Source organism: Lepidochelys kempii, chromosome 1, assembly GCF_965140265.1.
Source record: "Lepidochelys kempii isolate rLepKem1 chromosome 1, rLepKem1.hap2, whole genome shotgun sequence".
NCBI classification, from domain to species: Eukaryota; Metazoa; Chordata; order Testudines; family Cheloniidae; genus Lepidochelys; species Lepidochelys kempii.
The window spans coordinates 291,347,041-291,364,743 of NC_133256.1; the positions used below are offsets into that span (position 1 = coordinate 291,347,041).

At 41.0% G+C, this 17,703-nt stretch overlaps 1 long non-coding RNA gene across 1 annotated transcript in view; it reads right to left on the reverse strand.

The window, feature by feature from the left end:
* Nucleotides 1–3,233: 3,233 nt before the first annotated feature.
* The window catches only part of LOC140905172 (uncharacterized), a 135,931-nt gene continuing 121,461 nt past the window's right edge, over nt 3,234–17,703 (reverse strand). Inside the window, exon 4 of the long non-coding RNA XR_012156779.1 lies at nt 3,234–3,768. This is a non-coding gene — a long non-coding RNA (uncharacterized lncRNA). The remainder of the gene's footprint in view (nt 3,769–17,703) is intronic.

The following is a 17,703-nucleotide window of genomic DNA, read 5'->3' on the forward strand; positions in this document are numbered from 1 at the left end:
AGAAACTGGGAGGGGCCCAGTTCATCTCTACCTTGGACTTAACCAAGGGGTACTGGCAGGTACCGCTAGATGAATCTGCCAAGGAAAAGTCAGCCTTCACCACACATCTCGGGCTGTATGAATTTAATGTACTCCCTTCTGGGCTGCGAAATGCACCCACCACTTTCCAAAGACTTGTAGATGGTCTCCTAGTGGGATTAGGAGAATATGCAGTCGTCTACCTTGACGATGTGGCCATATTTTCGGATTCCTGGGCAGACCACCTGGAACATCTACAAAAAGTCCTTGAGCACATAAGGGAGGCAGGACTAACTGTTAAGGCTAAGAAGTGTCAAATAGGCCTAAACAGAGTGACTTACCTTGGACACCAGGTGGGTCAAGGAACTATCAGCCACCTACAGGCCAAAGTGGATGCTATCCAAAAGTGGCCTGTCCCAAAGTCAAAGAAACAGGATCAATCCTTCTTAGGCTTGGCCGGTTATTACAGACGATTTGTACCGCAATACAGCCAAATCGCTGCCCCACTGACGGGCCTAACCAAAAAGAAACAGGCAAATGCCGTTCAGTGGACCGAAAAGTGTCAGAAGGCCTTTAACAAGCTTAAAGCGACACTCATGTCTGACCCTGTACTAAGGGTCCCAGACTTTGACAAACCGTTCCTAGTAACCACAGATGCGTCCGAGCATGGTGTGGGAGCAGTTTTAATGCAGAAAGGACCTGATCAAGAATTCCACCTTGTAGTGTTTTTCAGCAAAAAACTGTCTGAGAGGGAAAGCAACTGGTCAGTCAGTGAAAAAGAATGTTACGCCATTGTCTACGCTCTGGAAAAGCTACGCCCATATGTTTGGGGACGGCGTTTCCACCTGCAAACCGACCATGCTGCACTGAAGTGGCTTCATACCGTCAAAGAAAATAACAAAAAACTTCTTCGGTGGAGTTTAGCTCTCCAAGATTTTGATTTTGACATCCAACACATCTCAGGAGCTTCTAACAAAGTGGCTGATGCACTCTCCCGTGAAAGTTTCCCAGAATCAATTGGTTAAAATTGTCCTTGAGATGTGGAAAATATTGTTAGTCTTTATGTACTTGGTAGTATATTTAGAGATGCATGTGTCTTATTAACTCTCTTTTTCCTAGAGCTCCAGGAAGAAATCCCAGCCAGTGTTTCACCCTAGCTTAGATTTGGGGGGCATGTCATAAATATAAAGGGAAGCGTAAACCCCTTTAAAATCCCTCCTGGCCAGAGGAAAAATCCTCTCTCACCTGTAAAGGGTTAAGAAGCTAAAGGTAACCTCGCTGGCACCTGACCAAAATGACCAATGAGGAGACAAGATACTTTCAAAAGCTGGAAGGAGGGAGAGAAACAAAGGGGTCTGTGTGTCTGTCGGTATGCTGCTTTGCCAGGGATAGAACAGGAATGGAGTCTTAGAACTTCTAGTAAGTAATCTAGCTAGGTATGTGTTAGATTATGATTTCTTTAAATGGTTGAGGAAAGAATTGTGCTGAATAGAATGACTATTTCTGTCTGTGTGTCTTTTTTGTAACTTAAGGTATTGCCTAGAGGGATTCTCTATGTTTTGAATCTAATTACCCTGTAAGGTACCTACCATCCTGATTCTACAGGGGTGATTCCTTTACTCCTATTTACTTCTATTTCTATTAAAAGTCTTCTTGGAAGAAAACTGAATGCTTTTTCATTGTTCTCAGATCCAAGGGTTTGGGTCTGTGGTCACCTATGCAAATTGGTGAGGCTTTTTATCCAACATTTCCCAGGAAAGGGGCGGTGCAAGTGTTGGGAGGATTTTGGGGGGAAAGACGTGTCCAAACTACGTTTCCCAGTAAACCCAGTTATAGTTTGATGGTGGCAGTGGTTATTCCAAGGACAAAGGATAAAATTAATTTGTACCTTGGGGAAGTTTTAACCTAAGCTGGTAAAAGTAAGCTTAGGAGGTTTTCATGCAGGTCCCCACATCTGTACCCTAGAGTTCAGAGTGGGGGAGGAATCTTGACCAGTACGATATAGTAAATGAAACTACTGTGACTTTTTTTGGTAATGTTGATCACTAATTTGGCTCCTGAACCACTGAGTATCATTGGGATAGAGTAATATCACTAACCTACCAACAAGACCTTAAACATTGTTTCAGAAAAAGTGTGTTACTGAGTAAAAGAACTCTGCCAAAATGGAAGCAGCAAATTATCTAGGAACCTTGGCCATTGCCAAGCCTCACTGAATGCAGATCTTCACCTTGGCTCTACTCTCTTCTCTTCCATCTCAGTATTACCACTGTGATTCATTTTATGCATACAGACCTAGTGGCAGGGTTATTTTCAAGGACTTGACTCTAATTACTTGATGTATATCCACAGTGTTAAAGATTCAGAGCGATATACTTAGACCTGCAGAAGAGCTGTGTGTGGCTTGAAAGCTTGTCTCTCACCAACAGAAGTTGGGCCAATAAAAGATATACTTCTCTAGTGCAAGCCCACCTCAGTTTCGAAGCTCACTGTGTCTATCCTCCTGTTCTGAGTCTTTCACATACTGGATAAGTGGATATAAGGAGCATGGAATCATAGAACAGATGGGTGCAAGGAACCTCAAAAGGTCATCAAGTCCAGCCCCCTGCAATGTGGCAGGACCAAATAAACCTAGACCATCCCACAGGTGTTTGTTCAACCTATTCTTAGAAACCTCCAATGATGGTAGAGGGTTATGCCCCCATCTTCCTGACCATCCCCCTCCTACTCAGTATCACTGATGTTATGGAATGGAGGCAGAATTCTATCCTGAAGTTTAAGTTAATCAGTCTATCAACTGAATTTGAAGTATCAGTTTCCAAGACTATTTATATTTCATTTCAAATGTTTATATAAATATTAAAATTTTAAATTTCATAATTTGATAAACTGTAATGTATAAAGCGAAACACATTCCATAAACATGAGTAAATTTGTCATCCCTTTCCTGGAATCATCAGTGTCTTTATTGTGAATAATATTAATAGTGATTTTTTTGGCATTTTTAATCCTGTAATTATTTATAATTATATTTTTTCTACTATTTAGCAAGCCATGGAGATATCCTAGTGGTATTCGTCAAATAAACTATTCATTTTTTAGCAGTTATAGTCTAGTAACTTTATTTATGTTGGGTAGCATCTCACTCCACCAACTAGCACCATTGGTTTCAGTAGTGTTATGCAGACAAAACTACACAGGATTGTTTCAGGGGACAAGGCAAAAATGCCACATTTATTATAATACCAGTTTGATCTATCACCAATAGCTAATAGCTAATACCTACACTCACACCTCCGCCAAATGTTCTGCAGCTGCTGTATAGTTACCAGTCCTGAACATAGCTTGAGTCCGTGGCTTGATTTCACAGCTTGGGTTTGTAGCTTGTGGCAGCTAACTGGCCAGGAAAGCCAGGCACAAGGAAGGGCTGGGTCTCTGTCGGGTGCACCCCGATGCCCTTCAATGTTGGTGGCAGAACATTACCCAAGGTCTTCCATCTCACCCATCCTTTTTGTTGGCTTTAGTTTGAATCAAGAGTCTATAGGTCTTGCTGTGTCAAGCTGTCTCTGGGTTCGGTGTGATTGATCGCCCGTCAATTGCAGACGTGACTTTCAGCCTTGGACCTGGCTTTGATCTTCCTTCAACTGCACCTTTGTTCTTTTCTTTTTAGGGTGGACTTTTCTTACTTTGTTAGGGCAGTTGTCAGCATTTTCAACCGTTGGTATTTACACTTTATTTCGTCAGGACAGGCTGGGGATAGAGGTTGATTCCATTATCCATGCATACCTTATTCACACATCTGAACTAAACTAATAAGGTCACAGCAGGGTTTTCCAAAATGAAGGTTACAGCAGGATTTACAAAATGGAGTGAGCATTTCAAAATGGAGTTTGAGTTACAATATGGAGTCTTATTAATAATAGTAATTAAAGAAAAGAAACAATTTCATTCTTCAGCTCTACAGTAGGACTATTTGTGGAGTAAAGGACTATTCAACACTAGAGCTGATCACATTAAAAAGGGAAAATATTTAGCAAAACATTTTTTAATATACATTTATTTTTCAAGATATGAAAATTTTTAAAATTTGATACGTGGCCAGCTATACAGATAATGTTTTTTTGTTTTTGTTTTTTTAAACAGGGATATGGTTTCAGAAAAATGTGGTCAACTCCCCCATTCCCCATTTATTTTTCTAGTTTCTAATTTTAATTTTTAAAATTTTCACAATTTTGGCAGCCTGGCAAGCCCCTCCATGGATTTCTAAAGTCTGCTTACAATACATGGCCTTTAGTATTTACTAGGTAAATAGTACCTTAGTGAAAGGGTTATGGCTTTTGGACCCTTGAAGACTGGGAGCTGTAGTGGCAGGTCACATGTTTTTTCCTAGTCATGTGCCCTTCAAGAAATCAGATATAAGGCTTTCTGTCTCTGAGGCAGGGGCACCTGTTGCAGTTACTGGGAGATGGCAGGCCTAAGTCTACCCAAAGCTAACGGCCTGCCCCCAGAGGAGCCACTGAACCTAGGCCACAAGTAAATACTGAGGGCAACAAATGAAAAAAGGGATTAGAATGAAGGTTGAAGGTTAAAAATCAGGAATCCAGAGTGGGATATTAAGCATATAACCCCAGACAGTGCCCACTATTCCTCAAACACACTGAGGCAGGGGTGGCAGACAGGGTGACCAAGGTTTAGGAAAATCCATGTGAAGGTCTTTTTCTGGTAGCCAAGAAGGATGCATCCTCTCACCTTGCAGTGGAGGAAGCTGAGAGAGCCTTCGGTGTGGGTGGAGGGCTAGTGGACAATATTTTGAGTTTATTTGCTCTCGTTTTGAAACTCCTACTTTAAAATAAATCCAGCCCTCAGGAAAGGGTCTTGGACGTAAACAGTTGTTGGGGCTTTATTCTACCTTCCTCAGCTTTTATGCATATTTTTCACACAATGCTTCCATGGATTATATGAAGAAGGACGGCACTGATTTAAATGTAAAATAGTTCAACAAACCAAACCACCAAAATAAAAATAAAAGAGAGCTGCAATTGATAAGTGCATGACAGTGTTCATACAGCAATGACTTTCCTATGCAATGATACGTTTGAATTGGCTATCTAGTACTGGATCTCAGATTCTTCACCTCACCTCACCTCACCATCCATAATGTGCCTGGGAATATTTCCCCCCCCCACCATTTCTCCCTGTAATATAAAATGTCTGACAGGTTAAAGGAATGATAGCCACTGTAAAATGTCCTAAAGCTCTGCTTACCATTATTAATATCAAATAATTTCATTTGAAATAAAAGGAGATATCAAGCTATTATGAGAATTTCCCAGACACTTTACACTGCTCTGGAAAGGCAGTGTTGGTGTTAGTTAAAGGGCGTGCTTTTTTCCCCGCTCTCTCTCCTTAATAAAACATATCCGAGGATTATTTTTGTGAGCTTTCAGCTCTTAAAATAAAGAATCTGTGATATTTTTACAATAGCATCTATTCATTTATAAATCCTAATTATCATGAAAACATGCAATACCCCTTTCCTTCATAAACCACGATTAAATATTAGTTAATGGGAAGGCTATAAAGCAACAGCTACCTTAGGAGTTAGTCCCTTTGTTTGAGCTAATTTTTCTGAGCCACTCTGAAATCAAAATGGTAATATTTTATTTACTGAGTTGCTGAAAACATTTCATAACATAGGCTAGTGGAACAGAGGTATTTTGAACACACCCTTATATTTTCTTCTCAGGATAATCTCAGGAGAAATAATAAAATTTGAATGCAGACAGCTGCAAAGAATGTAGCCATGATACCCTCCGTCTTGGTAAAGTCCTATCTTGCAATACTAAAAAGGGAAAGTATAGAAACTGACAGTAATTACAGTGTCTTTAGGGTCCTCATACTGATTCCATTTCACCTAACCTACTGGTATCAGACAGTGAATTTTCGTGTGCTGTGTTCTACCTCATTAGCAATGCCATAGCTGCCTTTTAGCAACAAATAACATAGGTCTTCACCGAGCATATCAAGAGGCCATTAAGTTGAGAAAGAGAAGGAAAAAATCCAGTTGTTAACTCAAGCAGAACCCTGCCTTTGTTGTCCAAACTGTTCAAACATTGCGTCTTAACCGATTTTCATCATCTAGCCACATAGCATCATCGATGCTGGAGTGAAAAACAATCACTGTTACTGGACTTCCTCCCACCTTTATTTCAAGTAACTTGTGAAACTGTGTCTGGCACTTGATACGCTAAAACTAGCAGAGGTGCTGAATATTTAACCGTGATTAACCGATCAGTATAAGGTAAATTTGACACCATTTACATTCCCCTATTATAGCCACTTATCCCCATGTCCTCTTTCTTCACGACCTTTCATAAAGTTGGATAGATCTGTCTAAATGACACAGCGAGAACTATTATACAGCTGAGAATATTAAAATAAATGAAGCTAGCTCAATATAGAAAAGCTATTAAAGAATACTGGCAAACAGTATTCCATTAAATATAACATTACACAATAATTTATATGCAAATTTATAGAACGGTAATATATATAACCGGACCTAGTGTGCACTGTTTTCTTATAAAAGATTATTGAAATATTAGAAATATGTTCAATAAACTATTGTACTGTGAGATTCTACATTCCTCTGGTGATTTTTGTTACTTGTTCATATTCTAGCTATCCAAATTCACAAAGCAAAGAATGTTAAACAACTAACATAAACAACAAAAGTAAATAAAGGTCGTATCAAATTTTCTTCCCGGTAAAATGAAATAAAATAAAAAACGCTGTCATTTGAAATAGGTGCAAGATTTGTGAAATGTAGCAGAGTTTTGAATATCTCCAAATGAAGAATTCAAGCAGTGTGACAAGTCTTTGCTCTGCTGAAAGCTAGTATACTGTACTGGCATTTATAACTGAGGTCAGTCACAAAGGAATTGAACATTAGCCAGGCATTCTATGCCAGACTGAAATCCAAACATCAGCAGTGTGAGCAATAAAGTGCCGCAAAATACTGGGGCTTCCTATGGATAAAAGCATTTGGAGACAATGGGGTCCAGGCTACTCCATTCCAAGTAATACCAACCATACAAACATCTTGGGGACAGCAGGACAGACAGGGGAAGAAAGGAAGTGATCCTGGGGTAAAACTTAATATGGGCAAGAAGAGATGACAATCTCTTTAAGAGCCCTGGCCAGGACCCTTGTAGTGAAGGATAGGGGCAAGGCTCCCCTCTCTTCTAATCAATCCCCATAACAATGAAAATAAGACCCTAGACCTAGGGGAAGAGCAGGACATTAGACTCCCTGCTTTCTTTGACGGTGAATGTTCCTGGAGGGAAAAACTGCTCTATTACTAAACCTTCAGTCCCCTCCTAAATGGGAAATGGATGACCTGAGTTCTCCATCCTGGGTTCTGGGAAAGGAGCAAGAAATCTCTCCACCTAAAAGAAACACTGGGAGGTACGACTTTTGCTATCAAGGTATGAGTTAAAAGAAATTTTGATTTTGAAAGACTCTGGCAGCCAGGCCGGGTACAGTTGGTGCCAGTGCATTTAAAGAGTGGCTCTGGGCGCTTAGCCCACCAGAGCCCTGAAGAAGGAATAAACGCGAACAACCTTTGGCTTATGCAAAACAAATAGAAAAAATGTTCTTTGAAAAAGAGTGTGTTCCAGTTCTGAGCTGAAGCTTTTGAATCAGATATTTAAGGCAGGCATGTTTTAGGAGATCATTAATATTTGAAGAGTGTACCAAGAGAAGTGATAGTCATCCTCTCTTAAAAAGAAAAGGAGTACTAGTAGCACCTTAGAGACTAACCAATTTATTTGAGCATAAGCTTTCGTGAGCTACAGCTCACGTCATCGGATGCATCTCTTGACGACTTACTAGTGAGATTAGATATTAAAAAAAAATGCTCCAGTACACCTGCATGTTATTGATCCAAACAGTGCTGACTTATGTAGTAGGGAAGAATGATTTCCTACACTGCAGGAAGTACTAGGTGACTTTTTTTGGCCTATGTTTATGCAGAAGGTCTGATTAGTCTTTGATAGTGGTTCCTTCTGGCCTGTAAATAAATAAATAAATATGTTAATTTTACTATACTTTAATGTACTTTAATACAGTATGTGGTACTTTTGGAACAACACAAACTAGTGCTCATATGGCATTTACAGAACAGGTATACTAAAAGATTCATTGGCATTTTCATTGTACAGTCAGGCTTGCCTTTTAAGGGGCTTTTTAAACTGCATAATGCCTTTCCATACTCCCTTATGTGGGTGTGCTATAAAAAAGTGCTATGTATCATCACCATCACCTCTCAGGTACAGTTCCTGGATCTGTTGCTCCCTGGGAGCACAGTTTTAGAGAATATAATGTAGCTCAAAATAACTCTGGCTTCTCCCTGGCAATAAACCTCTTCCTATTCAAATCTAGTCCTCTGAACATTCTGATTCTGCCTGCAGTGTTGGGAAATCCTCACATTGCTCCCAGATCATAGCTGCTGAGTACTTAAGACAGGTTTCAGAGTAGCAGCCGTGTTAGTCTATATCTGCAAAAAGAACAGAAGTACTTGTGGCATCTTAGAGACTAACAAATTTATTTGAGAATAAGCTTTTGTGGGCTAAAACCCACTTTATCGGATGTATACAGTGGAAAATACAGTAGGAAGATATATATATACACACACACACAGAGAACATGAAACAATGGGTGTTACCATACACACTATAACGAGAGTGATCAGTTAAGGTGAGCTATTACCAGCAGGAGAGAGAGAGGAAAAAAAAAAACCTTTTGTAGTGATAATCAAGATGGGCCATTTCCAGCAGCCGACAAGAACATGTGAGGAACAGTGTGTGTGTGTGTGTGTGTGTGGGGGAATAAACATGGGGAAATAGTTTTACTTTGTGTAATGACCCATCCACTCCCAGTCTTTATTCAAGCCTAAGTTAATGGTGCCCAGTTTGCAAATTAATTCCAATTCAGCAGTTTCTCGCTGGAGTCTGTTTTTGAAGGGTTTTTTTGTAATATTGTGACTTTTTGGTCTGTAATCGAGTGGCAAGGGAGATTGAAGTGTTCTCTGACTGGTTTTCAAATGTTATAATTCTTGACGTCTGATTTGTGTCCATTTATTCTTTTACGTAGAGACTGTCCAGTTTGGCCAATGTACATGGCGGCGGGGCATTGCTGGCACATGATGGCATATATCACATTGGTAGATGTGCAGGTGAATGAGCCTCTGATAGTTTGGCTGATGTGATTAAGCCCCATGATGGTGTCCCCTGAATAGATATGTGGACACAGTTGGCAATGGGCTTTGTTGCAAGGATAGGTTCCTGGTTCAGTGTTTTTGTTGTGTGGTGTGTGGTTGCTAGTGAGTATTTGCTTCAGGTTGGGGGACTGGCCTGTAAGCAAGGACTGGCCTGTCTCCCAAGATCTGTGAAAGTGATGGGTCATCCTTCAGGATAGGTTGTAGATCCTTCATGATGCACTGGAGAGGTTTTAATTGGGGGCTGAAGTGGCGTTCTATTACTTTCTTTGTTGGCCCTGTCCTGTAGTAGGTAACTTCTGGGTACTCTTCTGGCTCTGTCAATCTGTTTCTTCACTTCAGCAGGTGGGTATTGTAGTTGCAAGAATGCTTGATAGAGATCTTGTAGGTGTTTGCCTCTGTCTGAGGGGTTGGAGCAAATGCGGTTGTATCACAGAGCTTGGCTGTAGACAATGGATCGTGTGGTGTGGTCTGGATGAAAGCTGGAGGCATGTAGGTAAGTATAGCAGTCAGTAGATTTCTGGTATAGGATGGTGGTTATGTGACCATCACTTATTAGCACCGTAGTGTCAAGGAAGTGGATCTCTTGTGTGGACTGGTCCAGGCTGACGCTGATGGTGGGATGGAAGAATGTAAATATTTGGCTTGAATAAAGACTGGGAGTGGATGTGTCATTACATAAAGTAAAACTATTTCCCCATGTTTATTTTCCCCCCTGCTGTTCCTCACATGTTCTTGTCAATGGCTGGAAATGGCCCATCTTGATTATCACTACAAAAGGTTTTTTTTTTTCTCTCTCTCTCCTTCTGGTAATAGCTCACCTTAACTGATCACTCTCGTTATAGTGTGTATGATAACACCCATTGTTTCATGTTCTCTGTGTATATATCTATCTTCCTACTGTATTTTCCACTGCATGCATCTGATGAAGTGGGCTTTAGCCCATGAAAGCTTATGCTCAAAGAAATGTGTTAGTCTCTAAGGTGCCACAAGTACTCCTGTTCTTTTTGAGTAGTTAAGAGTATCTGTGAATGGTTACTGTTCTATCAGGCCTGAAGTGTATTAGGCAGAATAGGGAATAGAGTGCCAGTCAAAGATTCTTCTTCTTTTTCCTGCATGAACAGCTCAGTGGTCTCTTGATCTTTGCTTGAGGTATCTTGGTATTGCCACAATACAAAAAAATCATTTAAAATATGTCTTTGAAATACAAATAATAAAATGTGTTTAATATACAGTAAGTTTCACAGGGAAAACTGAATTGTTTTAATGGCACCTAAATTTAAGGTCTTTTATTATTGTTGGTCATCTCCCTTTCTCAGTTGTCCCCTGTATTTCTTCATCCAAACTACATACATCTGCTGACAGCTGTTCTCTATTAACTTCCCAGGTTCTCTTTAAACTCCAATTGAAACTTTTGTCTTTCTCTTCTGTAGCCACGTGATATAATGTATAGTATGCCATGAAGAGGTTAAGAAATGGTACAGAATACCACAATATGGTGGTTTTGCTATTATCAGTTTGGCTGTACAGTTTCTACTCAGGTTTCAGAGTAGCAGCTGTGTTAATCTGTATCCGCAAAAAGAAAAGGAGGACTTGTGGCACCTTAGAGACTAACAAATTTATTTGAGCATAAGCTTTCGTGAGCTATAGCTCACTTCATTGGATGCATTCCAGTGAGCTGTAGCTCACGAAAGCTTATGCTCAGATAAATTTGTTAGTCTCTAAGGTGCCACAAGTCCTCCTTTTCTTTTTGTAGTTTCTACTCAGTATCTTGAAATTAGAAAATTATATGTACAATTAATATTACAATTTAAGGGTATAGATTTTCCAACACACACACGTCCTATCTGTTCTGTACATATCAGTTTCAAAAGTAACTACTAATTTCAAATGCCTCAGTTCTGGGGTACTCAACTGGAAATGCCTTTCAGTGGCCTGGTTTTCAGAAAGCACTAAGCCCTCACCCTTGACGAAGCAGGCCTTTTTATGATGCCTCAATTTGGGCAGCTAAAAATGAAGGTGCCTAATCCATATTAAAAATGGAGGCACTATTCTGAATTACATCTCTGTAATGTGCTTCATTTGGGAATTTCAAACCCTAAGATGGACAACAACATTTATAAAATAGTTATATAATTTTACAAAATTTACAATATAGCTAAAAACTCACTTTTGCTTATATTTACTTGGAAGAACTAGAATATTTCATAATCCTCCATACAGCTAAGTGAACTGTGGAAGGTTATACCAGGTTACAGAATGCCATTGACAGAAGATGGAGTGATGTGCCAATGTGACATAACTCATCTTGGCATAATGTAATTCAATGGAGACCCTCCAGGATCTATCCTGATGAAAAATGGATGTATGGGGGAATTTTTACACTTCACCAGAAAGCTGGGGAGCGACTCTACTGGGCTTTCAGAGCTCTTGGGTAACAATAAAATCTTAATTAGCAAAAAGAAAGGGACATTTCCTGGAGCATGGAGAATATTCAAAAGGAAGGGGGATGTTAATTAAAATGGACTGGACATTCTAATTTAGGCCAGAGCTCTTAAACCAAGATGTATGCTGCTTAGTAATTGCAGTGGTCACAGACCCAGCTTCTGTGTTCACAGCATCATGAGTCCCTGTAGAAGCACACAGTGAAACAATCTTTCCCTATAAGGGTTTGTGCCTGTTACTTAACAATTTCTCGAAAACGGTATAAAATGGGCAGCATTTTGTTCCATGAAATAAAATTATATTTTCCCACAAAGGATTGGTAGTTAGTCATTCTCACCTATAGCACAGAAGATGAATGGGCCTTTCTATCAAGAAGGTCTGTTTTCTTAGTGCTTTTATCCTGGGACATGGACTAAGAACTTTCTTTCTTTCTTTCTTTCTTTCTTTCTTTCTTTCTTTCTTTCTTTCTTTCTTTCTTTCTTTCTTTCTTTCTTTCTTTCTTTCTTTCTTTCTTTCTTTCTTTCTTTCTTTCTTTCTTTCTTTCTTTCTTTCCCTCCCTCCCTCCCTCCCTCCCTCCCTCCCTCCCTCCTGAACAACAAACTCCACTGACGATCCAGGTGATAAAAATAAAAGCTAAACCGTTCAGGTGGCATCTGGTAAATATTATCTTATACTTCAGATATTGGAAGAATGTAGGCTAGTATAAAACAAATACCTCTAGCAGGCTTCTCTAGAGACTCTCTCTGTTGAAGCAAATGCCTTTGGTCTTTTACTGAGGGGTACATGCTTGCCTACAAAGCAATCCAATAAGTTCCAGTCTGTGTCTCACCCAGTTTGTGCCTCTTCCAGTTTAGGGACTATGTTCCATGAGAAAGGGACAGCATGGAACAAGGAATGGAGGTGGTTGTGAGAGAAGCAGACAAATGAGTGGGTGAGGCTGTCATCACTGGAAGAATAGAGAGGAAGGGGACAAGTGAGAAGAAATAAGAGTGAACAAATAGAAAGGGCACAGTTGCAATGGACCTTGAGGGTGAGGGCAAGAAGTTTGAACTTGATGTGACAGAAGAGAGGAAGCACTGGACAGGGTTATATTGTTGGAGGAGTAAATAAAGTTGATGTTTTGATGTTAGCAGCTCCATTTTGTATGGAGCAGTGGGAGGTGTGTGTGTGTGGCCATAGAAAAAGCTACATACTGAAATTGGATAATGAGCGTTTGGACAAGAGTTTTGGCTGTCTGGATAGAAAAAGATCAGCTCTTAGAAATATTGTTTTGAAGGTAGAAGCACAAGATTTGGATGCAGCCTGGTGAGGGAAGAAAGAAGGAGCTGAAGATGCCTCCTAGGTTACAGGTCTTTGTGACTGGGAGAATTTGGTGTTGTCAACTATAAACATTTAGAATATCTTTGTTAACATTTGGCAAATGTTGACCTTGTCATTGGCTTGTACTGCATATGCAGGGCCTCATATTTCATCCTGCCCCTCCCTTGTAGTCTATTGGATGCCTTCAGAAAAAAAGTAACTAAAATTTGAGTTTTATGGCTACTTCCATGCCCTGCTTCTGTGATCTGTTTCTTTCATCCCCTCTAACATTTTTTGGGGTGGGGAGTAGGAACTACTTAAGTACTTTGGGGCTTTTTGTCCTTGCTCTCTTCATTCCTTTCTCTTTTTTTGCGTCTATGTCTCAGTGTTGCCAATCTCGCATGCATATCAGAAACATTTATTCTCAATCGTGATGCAGTGATCATCTTTCTGGGAACAGTTGCTGACATTTCAGCTGCTCTGTTGGATCTGCTGCATGTGAAAGGAGTTCAAATCTCTTAATGGCTCAGAGAGACTGACTTTAGTTATATGTTTATAAAGTTCAGCTTTCTATTGTAGCCTAATGCAGGGGTGGCCAACCTGAGCCTGAGAAGGAGCCAGAATTTACCAATGTACATTGCCAAAAAGCCACAGTAATACATCAGCAGCCCCCCATCAGTTCTCCTCCCCGGCTCCCAGCACCTCACACCCACCAGCAGCCCCACCGATCTGCGCCTCCCTCTCCTTCCCTGCACCTCCCAATCAGTTGTTTCATGGTGTGCAGGAGGCTTGGGGGTGGGGGTGGGGGCAAGGGGAGAGGGGAGGAACAAGGGCATGGCAGGCTGAGGGGAGGGGTGGGAAGAGGTGGAGTGGGGGCAGGGCTTGTGGCAGAGCCAGGGGTTGAGCAGTGAGCACCCCCCGCACATTGGAAAGTTGGCGCCTGTCGCTCCAGCTCCGGAGTCTGTGTCTATACAAGGAGCCGCATATTGACTGCTGAAGAGCCTCATGTGTCTTCGGAGCCTCAGGTTGGCCACCCCTGGCCTAATGGGTGCATTCCAGTTTGCATTTTAGTTTGTGTTTATTCCCCGCCCCCCCCCCCACACACACATTGAGTTGATTTGAATGCTTCTATACTTTTAATGTTTGTCATATTTATTGGCTTACTGTAATAGCAGGATCAGCACTACAACTCTGAGCCTTCTGACTTCTAGCAATGTACTGGAGAATAAACTCTGCTTCTTTACTCATGTAACAGACATGGTACAGATCAACAATATTATTCTGGTGCCTAGTGCATTTAGATACCCTAGATTAAGTCTTTTAAAAAGAATCTCCAGTCCTTTTCGTTTTTCAACTCATTCTGTTTAGCAGAACTTAAAAGGAAACTGGTGGGGAGGGGATCATGTCCTTGTTAATTAAATGGAGCAAGCACACACTTCCATTTTCTCAAAGGATTATTTTTTTCTCAGGATAACCAGAGTGGCAAGTTGCTAATGCTGTCCCTCCTTCCCCAGGTTAGGTAAACTTAACAAGTGCACAATTGCACTTTCTCAAAGGATTATTTTTTCTTTGAAAAGGAAACAGAGACAGAGTGGCAGGTTGCTAATGCTGTCCCTCCTTCCCCAGGTTAGGTAAACTTAACAAGTGCACAACTGCACTTTCTCAAAGGATTACTTTTTCTTAGGTGGCCTTCCTTCCCCAGTTCAGTGTCTTATACATAGAAATTATATTGTCTGCCAATAGCTAACATTTCTGCTTTCCTCTCCCTGCATTATTAACACTCAAAAATACATCTATTTCACAACATCATCATAATATACCAAATCAGTGCTGAGCCAAATCCTCAGCTACTTTTAATCCATGTAGCTCCATTGACTTCAGTGGGGCAGGACTCATTTAAACCAGTTGAAGATCTAGCTCAGTATATTTAAAAGGAAAGTCCATCACACATTAGAAAGGAAGGGTAATGTTCTTCATATAAAAATATTCTCAAAATGATGTTTCATTTCAAAGCCTTTGAAAACCAGCACTTTCCTTGGATCCTTTTCTAGCCCTTTGTTCAGGCTTACATGGCATTTTAGAAGCTTGTATGGATTCTGGCTTTGAAAAGGGCAGGGCGGGGAGGGGTGTTATGTGGTCTGAGCTCTCCCTGTCATAACTGACCTTTTCATGGAACAAGAGAATGAAACTCATTCTAATGACAGATTGTTACTCGAATGGCTTGAATTATAGAGTAACATTGATATGGATGTGTCCTGTTTACATGGGATAGGTAATGTCAATACAGATTGCCACCATGTATTTTCTTATGAAGTCTTCAAACTGACTGAAGAGCCATGACGGTGAAGCGAGAATAGCTGCACTGATCCATTTCCCATTTGCCAGTGGCACTGGCATGAAGGAAATGGACTTCTGACACGTTTCTCCCACCCCTTTTTACTCATGATGTTGCCCTCATATATAATTTATTTAGCATTTTTAAAGTGTTTGTTAAGTGAAGCTGAACTTCTAGCTTTTGTAGGGAAGTGGATTATGTTTACGCTGTACCCACTTCTCACTGATTTCACGATGTCAGCTGAAACACAGAGGAAAATATTGGAACAAAATATTTCCTCCCCCATTTCAAGCACAGATAAGGTGGTGACCCTACTGGGCTTGCAGAGCTCCTCGGTAACAATAAAATCTTAATTAGGGGAGGGGGGAGATTGTCATAGTTCTATTGACTTAAATGGAGCTATGACAATTTATGCCTGTTGACAGTGTATACCAGCGGAGGATCTGCCTCATGAACCTTACTCAAGTTAGAGAGCACAGAACCCCATTGTTTGGTTGTGTTTGTTTATTTTCATATCTGATGTGAACTGATGCTCAGATATTGCAATGGTTGCTGCAATATAAGTAGACAGTGATCAAAGGTGTATGGGGTTTCAGAAGGTATTGGTATTCCAAGACAGTGCTGAGAGTTGGGTAAAAAGAAGTAGGAGGCTGCATAAGAAATGGAGATGTCCGAAGGAAGAGAATGAAAGATATTCCCAGGAATTGTATTTGCCTCTGAGTGTTGAGGGGAAGGTGTTGAATGGGAGAATATGGAGAAGTAGGAAGAGGGTAAGATGTTCTCAGACATATTAATGCTAGTTCATAGACAGACAAGAGTAGAGTAATAGGGTCTAAACCTCTCTTTGGGCCATTACCTTTGTTGTGGTGGAGAGGCTAGTGTGTCCCAATGACCCTCAGAACTGTGTCATCTGGAGTCTTGTACTCCTGGTAGGGTCACTGTTGGCGAACAGTTCTGAGTTGAGGTTCCAAATGAAGCGTGATCCAATGGCAGAACAGGCATATTCGAGGACTTCTCAGTTCTCTGCAGCTGTGAAGGTGGATGAGGGCTGCAACAGGACAGAGACCTCTGGTTGTCTCGGACTCCCCTGCCACCGGGTCCCGTCAAGTTTTGTGAGGTTGCTGCCTGCGCATCGGCTTCCTCATGGGAAAAGATTTCACACATAAGCATCTGCCAACAGTGTTAACATCTATGCAACTGCCAACAGTGTTAACATCAATCCCTATGCAATCCCTGAACAACTCCATTCTTCTTAAGGACAATGTGGCCCTCAGCCAATGTTGGAAGGAGCATTTTGAGACTCTATTGAACTGTAAATCTGATGACTCAACTGCCACCATTGAGTCCATGCCTAAGCATCCAGTGATAGAACCTCTTGCTGACCCACCCATCTTCTGAGGAAGTTCGGCAAGCCATGACTCAGCCTAAAAACAACAAGATGCCAGGCCCACATGGCATCCCCGTGGAGGTCTTCAAAGCTGGTGAAATAACACTAGTGGAAAAACTTCATCAAGTTTTTGTTGGAATTTGGGTTAATGAGGAAATTCTACCTGACCTAAAGAATCCCAATAGAGTGACCATTTTTAAGAAACAGGACAAATTAATGTGCAGGAATTACCAAGGTATTGCCCTTGTCTCCATTGCAAGGGAAGATCCTTGCTCTCATCCTTTTGAACCACCTCTTTCCTCTTGCTGAAGATGTCCTTTTGGAATCGCAATATGGTTTCAGGCTGTCCCGGAGCACCACTGACATGATTTTTGTTGCATGACTGAGCCAAGAGAAGTTTAGAGAACAACACCAGTCATTGTTTGTGGTATTTATTGACCTAACTAAGGCCTCTGATTCCATCAGTTGTGAAGTAATTGTTCCATCATGTCTTTATTGACAGAGATCTGCAAAGGAAATGAAGATGCTGGTCTACAGTGCAATAGTCATCCCCACTTTTTATGGGTGCGAGACATGGGTGACATACTGAAGCCATCTTAAGCAGCTGGAGTGGTACCAACAGTGCAGCCTTAGGAAGATTCTCAGTTTCAGATGGGAAGACCATCACACCAATGCCAGCATTCTCTCTGCAGTTAACATCACCTGTGTTGAGGTGAAGATTATGAAACATCAACTTCACTGGGCTGGTCATTGTGTGGGGATGGCTGATACTCTTCTTCCGAGGCAAGTCCTCTTTTCTCAACTTAGTTATGGTAAGAGGATCTGTGAGGGAAAGAGGAAATGCTACAAAGACTCTCCGAAAGTATATCTGAAGAAGGGAGACATTGACCCCACGAATTAGGAAGAGCTGGCTGGCAATAGACTGCAATGAGTTCACATCAG